The sequence below is a fragment of the Choloepus didactylus genome, chromosome 1 (assembly GCF_015220235.1).
Source record: "Choloepus didactylus isolate mChoDid1 chromosome 1, mChoDid1.pri, whole genome shotgun sequence".
NCBI classification, from domain to species: domain Eukaryota; kingdom Metazoa; phylum Chordata; class Mammalia; order Pilosa; family Megalonychidae; genus Choloepus; species Choloepus didactylus.
This window is the reverse complement of record NC_051307.1, coordinates 149,843,300-149,857,054: the sequence shown is the minus strand read 5'-3', so window position 1 is coordinate 149,857,054 and position 13,755 is coordinate 149,843,300. Positions and strand designations below refer to the sequence as shown.

General features: G+C 35.7%; 1 long non-coding RNA gene across 4 annotated transcripts; it reads right to left on the bottom strand.

Moving 5' to 3' along the window:
- Positions 1-254: 254 nt before the first annotated feature.
- On the bottom strand, positions 255-12,884 carry LOC119527541. 4 transcript variants are annotated; one of them, XR_005215429.1, is made up of 5 exons: positions 12,825-12,884; positions 11,535-11,575; positions 6,821-6,979; positions 5,185-5,297; positions 255-486 (listed from the first exon to the last, which is right to left on the bottom strand). It is a non-coding gene; the product is annotated as an uncharacterized LOC119527541 (long non-coding RNA). The 4 variants fall into 4 exon arrangements; XR_005215433.1 differs by lacking the exons at positions 6,821-6,979; positions 11,535-11,575 and having other exon boundaries at positions 12,825-12,877; XR_005215434.1 differs by lacking the exons at positions 6,821-6,979; positions 12,825-12,884 and having other exon boundaries at positions 11,535-11,568.
- Between the last annotated feature and the right edge of the window lie 871 nt (positions 12,885-13,755).

Genomic DNA, 13,755 nt, shown 5'->3' with positions numbered 1-13,755 from the left:
GTGCCAGCTTTACCTAAGTCACAAAATGTCCTGGAGAAAGTCAAAGGTTTAGTTCCTTGCAGAAGGAAAAAAGCTATTTCTAGATTAGTCAGAGATAATCAATCTTTGTGTTCCTTTTAAAATATTAAAGATTGGGTCATGGAAATCCATATAGTATAGAATTATAATTAATTCTCTTATACTTTGTCTTGGCTTCTGGGCTCAATGACTAATACCACCATTCGGGTTGGCTTAAACAATGGGAATTTATTGGCTCATAGTTTTGAGGCTAGAAGTCCAAAATCAAGGAATCAGCAATGTGATGCTTTCTGCCGGAAGACTGTGGCACACTGGGGACAGCTGCCAGTGTTCCTTGGGGTTCCTTGGCTTTTCTGTCACATGGCATTGCACATGGTGATGTCTTCTCCTTTCTCCTCCAGGTCCAATCCATTTCCAGCTTTTGGCTCATTCCCTGTGGCTTTCTTCTTGTGGTCTTCTCTATAAAACCTCCAGTAATAGGATTAAGACACATTCTGAGTCAGTTAGCCAAAACTTAACTAAAAGTAACATCTTCAAAGGGTTGGGTTCATACCCACAGAAATGGATTAAGAATAAGAACATGTTTTTTCTGGGGCACACAATTCAGTCTACCACTTACTCCTTCTTCCCACCTACACTTTTATCTCCTTTTAAATTTTTCTATATATTTAGTTTTGTGATCCATATTTCAGCCAAGAAATCAGATGTAGATCAAGAAATGTCACCATAAAAAAGAGGCAAAGAGAAAATAAGAAATGTGTACCTCATCTCAATGTTATCCTAAATATAACATTTTATATTTATATAATGAGCTCATATAAAAGTGAATTAAATGCAATTAGCAATACAGTTCATTTATATCACACATATTGGAATCATTATGAAAAGGATTAGTGACTCTCTTTTGCTTTATAAAAATTTTACATGACATGTTGTGCCAGTGACTCTCTTTTGCTTTATAAAAATTTTACATGACATGTTGTGCCAGATATGTTTTTAAAAGTCACATGTAAAAATATGTCCCAAGAGATCTGAATAAGATATTATAAGCAACAAGCTGTGAGAAAATAAAGGTGGAGGTAAAAAGTGAAGACTGAATGTAAAATAAATTAAAACTTCAAGAAAATTATTAGGAAAGTGAATCTTAAATTATTTCTGATTGGAGCTATAGATAGGCATTTCCTAATTCTTAAATGTTTCAAAATGCGTATGTATGAAATGTGAAATATTTCATTTAAGCAAAAAAACATGTTTTCCATCATACAGATAGTCCATTAATTAATTGCCTTTTAGTAGTGAAATCGCCTTTCCATGAAGCATTACTACTATGCTGTTTTCTGCACACATGTTAAGACGGGGGGATGAAAAAGATGTATATACTAAAGTTTGTTTCTCTGTGTCCCCAAGTGAAGGCTTTATGATCTTGTGCTATTTCCCCACCATTATTACATTTGAGTTTCCAGTTACATCCACTTTAAAATTATACTCAGTTTTGCAAAGATTCTTACAGACTGTTTTCAATAAAGAAGCATTTTCTACCTTTCATAATTTAATAAGAAACAGTGGATTTGCCAAGAATTCCCTTTACATTTGGAAAGAAACCAAACTTGGAGAAGGTTTAGCAGCTGGCACTAATGAAATGAAATTGAATTAACTCAATGAAATTGAATATATTCAGTGAAAATGGAGTCACACAATAGGACCAGTTGGTCTCTTTACTGACTTAATGAAATTTTGAAACTTATGTTCCACTGTTTATTGAGTTTTTGTCATTCTCACAATAACAAATTCCACTGAAAAACTGTTATTCTCACTTTTTCAGAGGAAATAGACCTTGGGATTATAGAATATAATTCCCAGTTCAGGAATACGATAAGCTTAGCAACTGATTTATGCTTTCATCCCATGTCATTTTAATGAAATGCTCTTCAATATATTTGGCATGCAGTACCTATGAGGCAGTAGGTACTAACTAATAGTTGATAATATTGTCATTATTCCAGAGAATAAGCAGGTTTTTATCTGGTTGCTTATGTTAGGCTGCCTTCTTTTTTTTTTTTTTAACCAAATAGTCCACAATTGCTTGACTATTTTCTGAAGACAGTTCAAAATCTTGTCTTTTTCAAGACCATTAGACATACACTGAAAATGCTAAGAGATTTTAGAATTTAAAAATGAGACTACTAATTTTTTTTTTCATTCTGCACTTGTATTCAAAGTAAGTACAAACTAAAGTAAGCAGACATCCAGGATTTTTGAATAGTTGGAGTTAATGGCAGCTACTTTAACTTTAATGAGGAGTCATTGTGATTGGCATCCTGGATAGAGCCCTCATCTCTAAAAGGTGGAACAAAATGAACACCTCACAGCCACAGAAATTTTACTTTAGAGCAGGTTTTCTCTACTTTTTCTCATTTGGGTTGAATCCTTGAAATAATTTTCAGGTATCAGGACATCCCATGTTCTAGCTGCTAACAAATCACCCTCAAACACAGTGATTTTAAATAACAAAATCAGTTATTTTTTTCTCATGGTTCTGCAATTTGAACTGGGTTAGGCAGAGATACCTTCTCTGCTCCCAAGCAGTGTCTGCTAGGGGACTTGTTTGGAAGATGGAGGGTCCAATATCAAGTTGGCTGGAAAGGAGGTGCTGCCTATCACCTGGGGCCCAGGTAGGTCCAGAAGCCTCAGTTCCTTTCCACATGGGACCCTCCAGGAGTTCTTGGCTTTCCTCCTGGCATGGAGGCCGTGTTCCAAGAACAGGTGTCCCAAAAGAACCAGGTAGAAGTAACATCATATTTCTAATACCTTTCCTCAAAGATCTGAAAGCATCACCATCACTACAGTAGTCAGCCCATTCAAATTCAAGGATAAGGAACATAGAACCAATCTTTCAATTGAAGAAGTTCTGAACTCACACAGTAATAAGAATGTGTAGGATGGGAGATGTTTTGCAGCTATTTTTAGAAAATACTTTCTGTCACAGTTTGCCCTCTGGCTGCAAAAATTCATATCCCTCTGTGCTGGTTTTAATCTATTATGTCCTCTACAAAAGCCATGCTCTTTAATGTCGTTTTTTGGGGGCAGACTTATTAGTCTTTTGATTAGGTGGAAACTTTTGATTGAGGGTTTCCATAGAGATGTGACCCACCCACCTGTAGGTGAGACCTTTGATTAAATTAATTCCATGGAGGTGTGGACCCCGCCCATTCAGGGTGGGTTTTGATTAGTTCACTGGAGTACTTAAGAGAGCTCAAGGGTTGACACAGACACTGACACTTGGAGACGCTTGGAGATGCAGGCAGAAAGATGTTTGGAGGTGCTAAGCTAAAAGATGAAGCCCAGAGTTTGTCCCAGAGAAGTAAGAGAGGACTCCCAGATGTTTAGAGAGAAACGCCCCAAGAGAACCAAGCAGACAGCTGAAAGAAGCTAAGAGAGACAGAAGCCCAGAGACATTTTGGAGAAAGACATTTTGAAAAGCAACCCAGGGGCAAAGGACCAGCAGATGTTAGCCACATGCCTTCCCAGCTGTCAGAGGTGCTCTGGATGCCATTGGCCTTTCTTCATTAAAGGTATTCTCTTGCTGATGCCTTAGGTTGGACACTTATGGCCTTAGAACTGTAAGTTTGTAACCTAATAAATCCTTCTCATAAAAGTCAATCTATTTCTGGTATTTTACATAATGGCAGCTTTAGCAAACTGGAACACCCTCTTACAGGCTAGTCTTCTAAATCAGGTCCAGGTGAGGATGAAGATTTTGGGGTACAGTTATATGGATATAGCTCCTTAATAATATTTCTCTTAATTTGAAAAACTGAGAACTAAAAAGATAAATCATTTCCCACCCACATCAAGCAAACAGTGGTAGGAGAGAGAGCAGGGATAGGATAGCCACTGATGGACACTCACATTCAAAAGGGGGTAAATTTGAGGGACACAGAAGTTATTGGTCCATAAAATTTCTGAAATATAGACAAGCATATGTTGCCAATTCCTTGACTAGGGCTCAGATTTGCTGCCAGGAAATTGTTGTTTGCAGCTCTTATCTCCACACTCTGGGCTGTTGATTTCATTCTCTAAATCACCCTTCTTTTTCCATAAGAAATAGTCTGTGTCTGCAGTAGTTTTCTTTGTCTCTTTCAAGCCCACCATATTTCATAGGTTAAAGGTATCTTTTAATTTGCACCATATATTTGTATAATTTTGAAATATAATTTTTCAAAAAGTTTTAGTATTTTTTGTTTGTTTGTTTATTTGCCTATCAATTTATAATCCACTCCATTAGACAAAGCCTCACCCATACTTTCAGGCAAGACCTCTTCCTTGGGCTTTAAGTGAAATTGCTATAGGAGAATGGTCATAAAATTCATAGAAGACCAATTGTTTAATAGACAGAGTTGGTGACACATGTTCTTAAATTGTATCACAATTCTTTAAAAGGGTCTGTGAAGCAACACCTTAAATCCTTCTGAGTTCTTTATGGACCTCACAGCCTGTATGTGGTCTTTGCATGGAAACCATTTCTTAATTTCAGAATAGTTTGCCATCTGTAGAGTCTGGGAATGAGAATTACTTTTCAGTTTTAATTTCACACCCAGTAAATATTAGATCATTTATATTACCTTGAAATTTTGCTTAAAAACTTAGTTCTTTTTTTTTTTCAGCACTCAAGTACCTTGTGTCAAAATTTTATTAGCTACCTCATTGAGTTCATTAAGCATATTTCCTGCATTCCACCCTACTGCCATTGACAGGGTTGCCAAACTTTCCACCAGTACATAACAAGCATCCCTTATTTTTGAGCCTCCAGTAACATTCTCCTTATTTTCTTTAAGCCTTCACTGCAAACCTTCTCTCAAAGTTTCTGTAAGCTTTCATTAATCATCTACTAGTTCTTTGGAGGGTTAACCACCACAGTTACAAAGCCAATATCTCTTCCTTGGGTTTTTGTCATGGCAACATCCCACTCCCAGTAGCAAAATCTGTTCCATATTTTGCAATGAAACAAACTACCTCAAAACTTAACGGCTTAAAACAAAAATAATCCTCTCTTTTGTTCACGAAAATGCAATCTGGGCAGGGCTTAGTGGGTACAATTTGTTTTTGTTCCCAAAGGCATCAGTTGAAGGGTTCAACTAGGATCTACTTGCAAGACAGCTCACTCACATAGCTCGGAAGTAGGTGCTGGTGGACAGCTGGGAGCCCAGCCAGGCTGGGCCTAGATTGCTTTCCATGTGGGTCTCTCCACAGACTGCTTGGGCTTCCTCATGGCATGGTGACTGGGTTGAAAGAAAAAGAGTCCCAGGAGAATCAGACAAAAGAAGTATTGCATTTTATGTTCTAATCTGATAAGTCACATAGCATCATTTCTGCCATTGACACTAGCCCATCCTTATTCAAGGGAAGGAACTATAAACCCAACCTCTAGCTGAGAGATATGTCAAATTCACTTGTAAAAAGAGAATATGCAGTGGGAGTTATTATTGTGGCCATTTTTGGAAAAGATTATCTGTCACACTGCATAAAAATATTACAGCTATAACTAATGGTACATGAACATGAACAGTAAGCTATAACTATAAAATACAATAAAAATTGTCAGTGCATCTTTAAGTAGAAAATAATATTTTTCTTTAGATTTATTTTTGCCAAGTTATTAGCCTACTTTTTCTGTGTGTTTTCCCTTTCACACAAAAGGATATCAACTCTAATGTATACCAACAGTATAGGGAGAGTAAACTTTTGTTTTTCTTTTTTTAAAAAATATTTTCTTGCTTGATTTTTTTAAACTTTTCTAAGGAGGCCTAAAAATCTTATCACAAATTTCTAATATACATGATGCTAGATAATAAGCAACAGTATTCAATACATGGCTTATATAAGAGTTTTTTCTTTCCCTAGTCAAAACTAAAAATGATTTTTTAGCATCTTTTAAAAAATAGGTACTTAAGCTTGGCATAGTTTCTTGAACTTTATCTCATTCTTTTATTTTCATAAATTTAAAAGCCATAAGACAAACATAAATTCATATTTTATGTTTTATGTTTGAAAAAGCTGGTTCAAGTTAAAAATGGGACTTAACTTCTCTAAATTAATTTATCATCAGTTGTACATTCAATTTAAATAAAAACTTTAAATTGATTTTAATTAAAGATATTTACAACATGAAAATTTAGTGACAATGCTTAATAGTAAAACTATAGACACCAAAAGGCAAATATAGAGAGACATATATAGCCTATGACACAATTTTATAAAAGATTGAAAGGCATTTTTCTTTTTGAGGTAAATTATCAGGCCCCAATATTGCTCTAACAATTACAAAATTATTGTACATGTGTTATCCTTGATCTCTTTCTTAAGCCTATATATACAAAAGTGTTATCTTCAACTAAAAATAAAAACTGGAATTTTCCTCTTTTGTATTAAAACTGAACTTTTGGGGGAGCACCATCATCCAGTTCAGAGTTGAACTTGATATAAACATACAGATTTCATTTTCAACTGAAAGAGATTATTATTTTCCTTGTTCTTAAGGCTTGTTAAACATTGAGGAGATTGCTCATACATGTATGAATTTTAAAACTGCAGTGAAACATTACTAAGCAATGAGTGGCAGAATACTTGTTTTTCACATAAATTCTAAACTTGTCTAAGGGATAAACAATACCAAACTTATTTTTAGTGAATGGTAGTCTGCAGCCCCTAAAGTTCTTTTTTTTCCCAAAGCCATATTCTCAGATTTAACAGAGAATTCAGAGAAAGTATCATAAACTTGTGTTGAAAAGAAGGAAAAATATACCATTTAATTTGGAACCACATTCTTCCAGAAGATTTTTGATATGGCTTGATAGTCTGCCTCATTCTCAAGACCAAGCAGCAATAAAAACATTTCCAGATTTCCTTGGCAACATGAGTTTTCCAAAGATGTTGCTTCTTTTTACATCCAAGAGTCTTCTCACTTGAATTGCGAAGACATTGAGAATTTTGAGAAGACACCTCACATTTTCTCCAAAGCAACTGAATCATGTGAGGAAAATGTCTAAGTAGATTAATTTCTGCATCCATTGTTCATCTTCAAAACACACAGCAATGCCTGCCCTTCCATTTTCTTGAAAGTGCCTCTGCAATTCACCTTTATAGCTCAAATACCCTGTTGAAAGTCATCCTTTACTAAACCATCAGAATGCCATTTGTAGTAGATTTATGTGTTCCCTATTGATATTTTCACATTTCAAATAGTCTTGAATGAAGTGGTATTTTAAAAATAATGGTAACCATTTTGTAACTCTAACTAGAATGTTTTCCTTTCATCTTCAAGAATTTTTGTCACCAGCCTGTATCTGTGAAGAAAGCCGTTCATTGTGACAATGTCAGATTTTTTGTTGTTATTACAAGAGAAGCAAAACCTTTTATGAAGCCAACCATTGATGAGGTACCACCAGTATAGTTGCCAACACATTCCTCTCAGGCAGCCCTATTTGTTTCCAGATATGAAGACAAAACATTAAGGTTTTGCTTGTTTCAGACAGATCTTTATAGAAGGTAAACGTTTTCTGAATTTCACCATCACTTATAAATTATACAAATGCTACAGCATAACATTTGTGAAAAATGTTGACCCATCAACCTAGCTAGAGAAACTGTCTTTGACATACCATCAACATGTCAATTTATGATACTGTTTGAGAATGGAACCTTATCAATTTCTTGTACAGCATCTTGTTTGAACATTTCACTCACAATGGTGTTACATGATGGCGGTATTAGATACTTGCCAAATGTGTGACTTTTCCCTTTCTGGGTAATAAGTTATGCTACTAAATAACTTGCTTTTGAAATCTTTTCAATGATTGTGACTTTACAAAAAAATAAAATAAAAAAAAAGGTTCAACTCTCATTAGAGAATCTAATACCTATTTAAATCAACATCATTACTTGGCAAATGACTGTGACTTTTCGTAAGTAATTTTCAGTCTTGCTGGAGCCACTGTTTCAATTATAGGTTGTTTTCCACAGATGGTACACAGTGGAATAGGACTTGGGTTACTAGTCCTATTGTTAGTAGGCTTTATTGTGTCCCTTAGTGTAGTAGTAAGTGAAATGACTCAAAAAGTTGTAATGTTTTCATCAATCATCTTATCAGAATTTTCAACATTCCTAGGCAAAGAAAGCTCCTCTTCTTCTCATTCTTTTTTTTTTTAAATTCTGACCTTGGCTCATCAGACATGTTTGTGAAATACCAATGCTAATGAACAGAAGACTATAATAAATAGCTAAATTAAAAACAAATCCAAAAATACATAAAAATTTCACAGAACAATTCATTTCTAATCTACATAATCTATACTTTGCAATGTATGCAATAGCAAAAGAATGCAAGGAGCAGCTGAGTAATGTGATGGTGAGTAAAAATGTCTCCTTTAGAATGGATTTTCTATTATCACAGTAAACTTTGTTCCCTCAAAACTCACCTGGGCATATAAGGAGGTAAATCAAGAATGAGAGACGATATCATCAGCCACTGTCTTCCCCTACATGAATGTCTATGAACTAGAACCCTCAGCAATTACCAATGGCTTCTCTTACCTCTCTCAAAAACTGAGAACTCCACCAAATGGACCTTTCATCCAGGGCTGAAAGACATCTAAGGAAATTCCTAATAGGACTGCTTGATCACTATCCACCAATGTATGGAAGCACTAACTTTGTGAGGAATGTGAAATTTAGAAAGATGATGTTTTGCCTTTCAATCAGGTTCTCTCTCCAAACTCCTAGCAACAAATCACTGAACCCAAGTACTCCACAGAATCCCAATTGAGACACCTGCTATAGAGCAATTTTTAAATCCTATTGTCAAGAGGTGCTTTCTGGATGTTTTACTCATATTTGCATATCTATCTGTTCTCCTAGAACTATGTATATGAATACTTGCTAAATAACTTTTCGGTGAACTGGACTGAAATGGAATATAGAGAGAAATAACAAAAGTCAGTCTTTGCTCTTTATAAAACTGGTCTAACTGGAGAAAACAATGGATAAATTTTGAAAAATTAAAGAATTAAACATAGAAATGAGAGAAGGCCATATGAAGGAAACACCCCACCATGCTAGGAAGAGCATAATGAAAATTAAAATAAACAAACTTGATCAAATTTTAAATACAAATATCTTGACATCAACAAATTGATAATTTTGAGTGTAACCAGAGCATTGTGATCCTAGGAAACAGCAATGGTTAAGAAGTTCTCTCCACCGTTTTGTGTTCTGGGACACAATAAATGGCTTACTGAAAAGAACTGCTTTTCTCCTTATGACTTAGGTTAAAATAAAAATGAGCAAAATTTGGTTAAATCCCAGAGAGTTTTATTGAATCAATTCACTTATTGGGGAGATCCCAATCACCATGAGGTAGGAAGGAATTCCACTCAACAAAGAGCACAATAGGCTTTTATAAACAGGGAAAAGGAAGTGCATTGAGAGGAAATTTTCATGGGTTAATGCAGACTACATTTCCTAATATGGTTAGGGCAAGCGGTTGCTTAGCAATGAGGAAGTTAGCTGAGTAACAATAGGGAGTCGGCAATAGCTGATTAGTTGACTTAAATTTTGTTTTCTGGACAAGCTGGGCTTAGCACAAGTGCCTGCATGTGACACCTACTGAATTTTATTTATCACTTAGATAAGACTTGAGGATGACTCCCTTGTTTGTCTATGGCAAGATCAGACACAGACTCTCCAAATTCCCATTCTTTTTCTCATAAATGATTAGCCAATCTGGACAAAATGCTTACTAAGTTGACTATTAAACTTTGGTCAGCCTTTTCCCCTCCCACAGGCCTCTGAACCTTGACTCACCCTTGAACTAAAGCAAATATTGGATAGCAAAAGAAAAGTGTCCTTAAAAGCCCTTCCAGAGAGTCCACTGGCTTCAGAGAAAAATTTCCCTGATCAATTTTCAATCTTGCCCGGTTGCTCCTCCCACTCACCCTCACCTGTTTTTTTCTAGTCTTGTTTATTCCTCCCTAAAACAGAAAAGCCCTTTCTGCCTGACTCCTGAGGCACTCAGAGATCTTACAATTGGAGCTTTCTTGCTGTCACAATACCCTACCACCACCACTTCCCATTGCAATAGCCTCTTTCCCCAACTGCAACAGCCTTTTCAAATAAAGCCTCTCCTTAGATATTATTTAAGTCCGGATTTGTTTTGGTATTTGCCAAACTCTAGTTATCTATCATAAAAAATTCACAATTGTAGTTAATTGAAAAAATTGGCTGGCCTCAGTCCCCTGTTCCTGGGAGGTAGTCTCTACATCTTTACAATTTCCCATGATAGATAAAGTGTCTTTGATCATTCATGGTGGGTCAGGGTCCACACCTCATAGTTCATATACTCACGAGATGACAAGATGGGGCTAGCCACACTTGTAGTCTTAGGGTGATGGGCTGGTCACAACAGAAAGACTAACCATGTGATTAGGGTGTTGGGACTTTGAGCCAGTTCACGTCAGCCTGACCTGCCTGACTTCTAGTAGGAGAGGAGGATGGAGACTGAGTTCAACCACTTGTGTTTTGACTCCCTCAATTGTGCCTACATAATGAAACCCCGAATAAATTCAGGACACTGGAAGCTCCATGAACATCCAAGATTGATAAGATGCACTGCTTTCCACATGTAGAGGACACAGGAGCTTGCATTTGAGACCCTCTCAGATCTTGCCCTATTAGTCTCTTCTTCTGGCTGCTTCTTATTTATATGCTTTTACTATATGAAAACAATAATCATAAATATATTGTTTTCAGTGAATTCTGTGATTTTTCTAGCAAATTATTGACCATGAGGGGATGGTGGGAACACCTGAATTTGCCCTTAACCTGTGAAGTCTAGCCTACCTGTGGGTAGTTAGCATCAGATTTTAATTAATTTTCTACTGCAGTATTTATGTTTAATGTCAGAAGTTGCAGAAGTTGATAGAAGTTTTTGCAACCTTTATAAATTTTATAAAAATTGAAATCTAGAAAGATTCAGGTACAAAAGTTCAGTATCTTATGCAATTGCAAAACATTGAAACAACCTCAAATTCTTTTAAGGGATTGGTCAAAAAAATTATGATTCATCTGTGCAATTGAAAAAAAATTAGGATGATCTACATTATATATATTCTTATATACTGACCCTTTCTATATATAAATATAGTTCTATATTTACTTGTATACAAGATGACTACTTCCAAAATGATTTCCAAATAAAGATATTATAATAATCTTTACTTCTGGGAATAACAGAAGGGTCTAGGTAGAAAGAAAATTTACTTTTAACTCTATACTGTTCTGTACTTTTAAAATAGTTCTCCAAATCCATGAAGTATTCTATTTTTTCAATAAAATGCAAATTAAAAATAAATGCACTATAATAGAACAATTATTTAAAAAAATAAAAATAATAGTTTTCTGTCTGACTCTAAAACTCCCATTTTTTCCATTACTCCACAGAATGAACAGGAAACTTTATAAACCTTAATCCTTGCTCCTGATTCTTCAGTCTCCAACTCAGCAACTGCAACAAAAATTGGAGGAAAAACTGCAATTCTACCGAATAGGATCCAATCACATTCTTCTTGATTCACCTCATAATTTTCTATACACCTAGTATGTATCAAGTGATGATTTGGTAATGGAATAAAATAACAGTAAGTGAAATACTATAAATTTACAGAATGTCTCCATTTGTTGGGTTGAAATACCTTTATTTAAAGAAATCACCATATTTTACCCTAAAACAATGCTTACTTGAAAGTGAATTGCAATGACCCATAGATGTAATATAAATATATTACTAATATCCCCATTGCTGCCCTTTGCTTTTGCAGTTCTGTGGACTAAATATAGTTGGATTTTTTTTTCCTCCACATTTTATGGGCTAGCTAAGTTCCCTGAAGGGACATTGTCTCTTTCCGGAGATTTATGTGGTCTGAATTGCAGGGATGATAAGCACTTGCTGTTCAATAGTGTAGTTAATACTCAGCCCTAGGATAAAGACGCAGTGAAGCATTCCCTACTCTGAGGTACAGAAATCAGCAGCTCTGTTTCTTTTGCTGAGGAAATTTGCATCAAAATGCTTAGTCCACAGGGAGCTCAACATTCATTCATTGCTCACTGCTCAAGGAAAACAGCTGTTATGGTCATTTCCAGTCATTCATGGAAGAACAAAAAGAAAAGCAAAGACAAGGAAAACAAACACTATTGTAACAAGAATGGCAAGAGGAAACAGAGCTGTCTCAATAGGAACATAATTCTGCCTTACTGGGTATCTCACTTGAAACATTAAAATCTCCCAATTATTACCAATTATTATTTTCCTCTATAGGCATAATATTCAAGGTAATGCTAAATATGGGCAGGGGCAACAAATCTATCTCTTAGAATGTTTACTTCATGAAGTATCTTTTCTTTTATCTGTCCTATTTTCATGTAGGCAAAATTGAAAAAAAAAAGAATTTGGGAAGTTTCAGGATTTGTTACAAGAAAAGAAATGACTGAATAAATGAACTGGAGGAAAGGAAGGGTTAAAGATGACTTGGACTTTGCTTGAAAACAAATTTAGGTTAATACTGAAAACTGCGCTGTCTTATTTATGTTTAGAGATCACATGGGTAAAATTTTCTTGGCTGCAATGCAGTTTCCTCTGTCAAACAAACAAACAAATCAACAAGGATTAAAACAAAAAGATAAAATAATATCCTTGATGCAACAAGCAACAACTTGGATACAAAGCCATAACCCATGTGTCAGAAATAAAGTGGTACCTGTAAGGGAATAAACGCTCTCTCGGTTCTGGAGGAGAAAAGAATTTATTTACGATCTTGCAAGATAGGGCGTCCAGCCAAACACATGGTAGGCTGGAGCGCCAGAGGAAGAGAATGGCAATCTTTAAATCTCCTACACCTAATTCGCAAGTCCCTCCCCTGTTTCCCCATTGACTGGGTGCTACAGAGGTTACAGCCTATCCGAGAACACTAACTAATTCATCTTTTGAGATTTTAATTTGTACAGCCAATCCCAGAGAGCCAACTAGCTCATTATTGAGATTTTGAACTGATCAGCCTATCCCCCCCAAATTTTTATTTTTTGCTGTGAGTTCCCGCCTCTGATATTACCTCATATCTCTTTATATTCCAGTAACTATGGTTACTTTTCCATATAAGGAGCAGGCAGATTCTCTCTTCTCTTTGTCTGGGGCTTGTTTAAACTGGTTTTGCCTCCATTTCCCTTATTCCATGCTGCCTCTGTGTGAAAACGAAACTTATTCCTTTCTTACACCATGCAAAAGTACTATTAAGAACTGTGATAAAAGGACCAGTGAAAATGAAGTCACTTGTATGGGACACTGTTGACCTTTGGCAGCAAACCTTGTTCCAAAGTATATTGCATCACCCAAACCAGCATGCTGCCTCATGCTACAGAGTGCAAGGAGAGAGAAGTTGAACAACAAAATTTTAAGACATATCAACTGTGAAAGAATTAGTCCTTTTTTGTATAGAAGAGTGTTATAGAAGAGAAAATGTGGGCAGATATGAGCTCTGTGACTGATTTAGGACAAAGAGTCCGTGGTTTGTAAATATGAAACTTCCCTGCTTGTTGGACATCACTTCATACCACCATGGAAGGAAGATACACAGAAACAGACTATAGCTGTGGACAAATCTGGTGACACAGTAGAACCCAAGCGCTCTATTG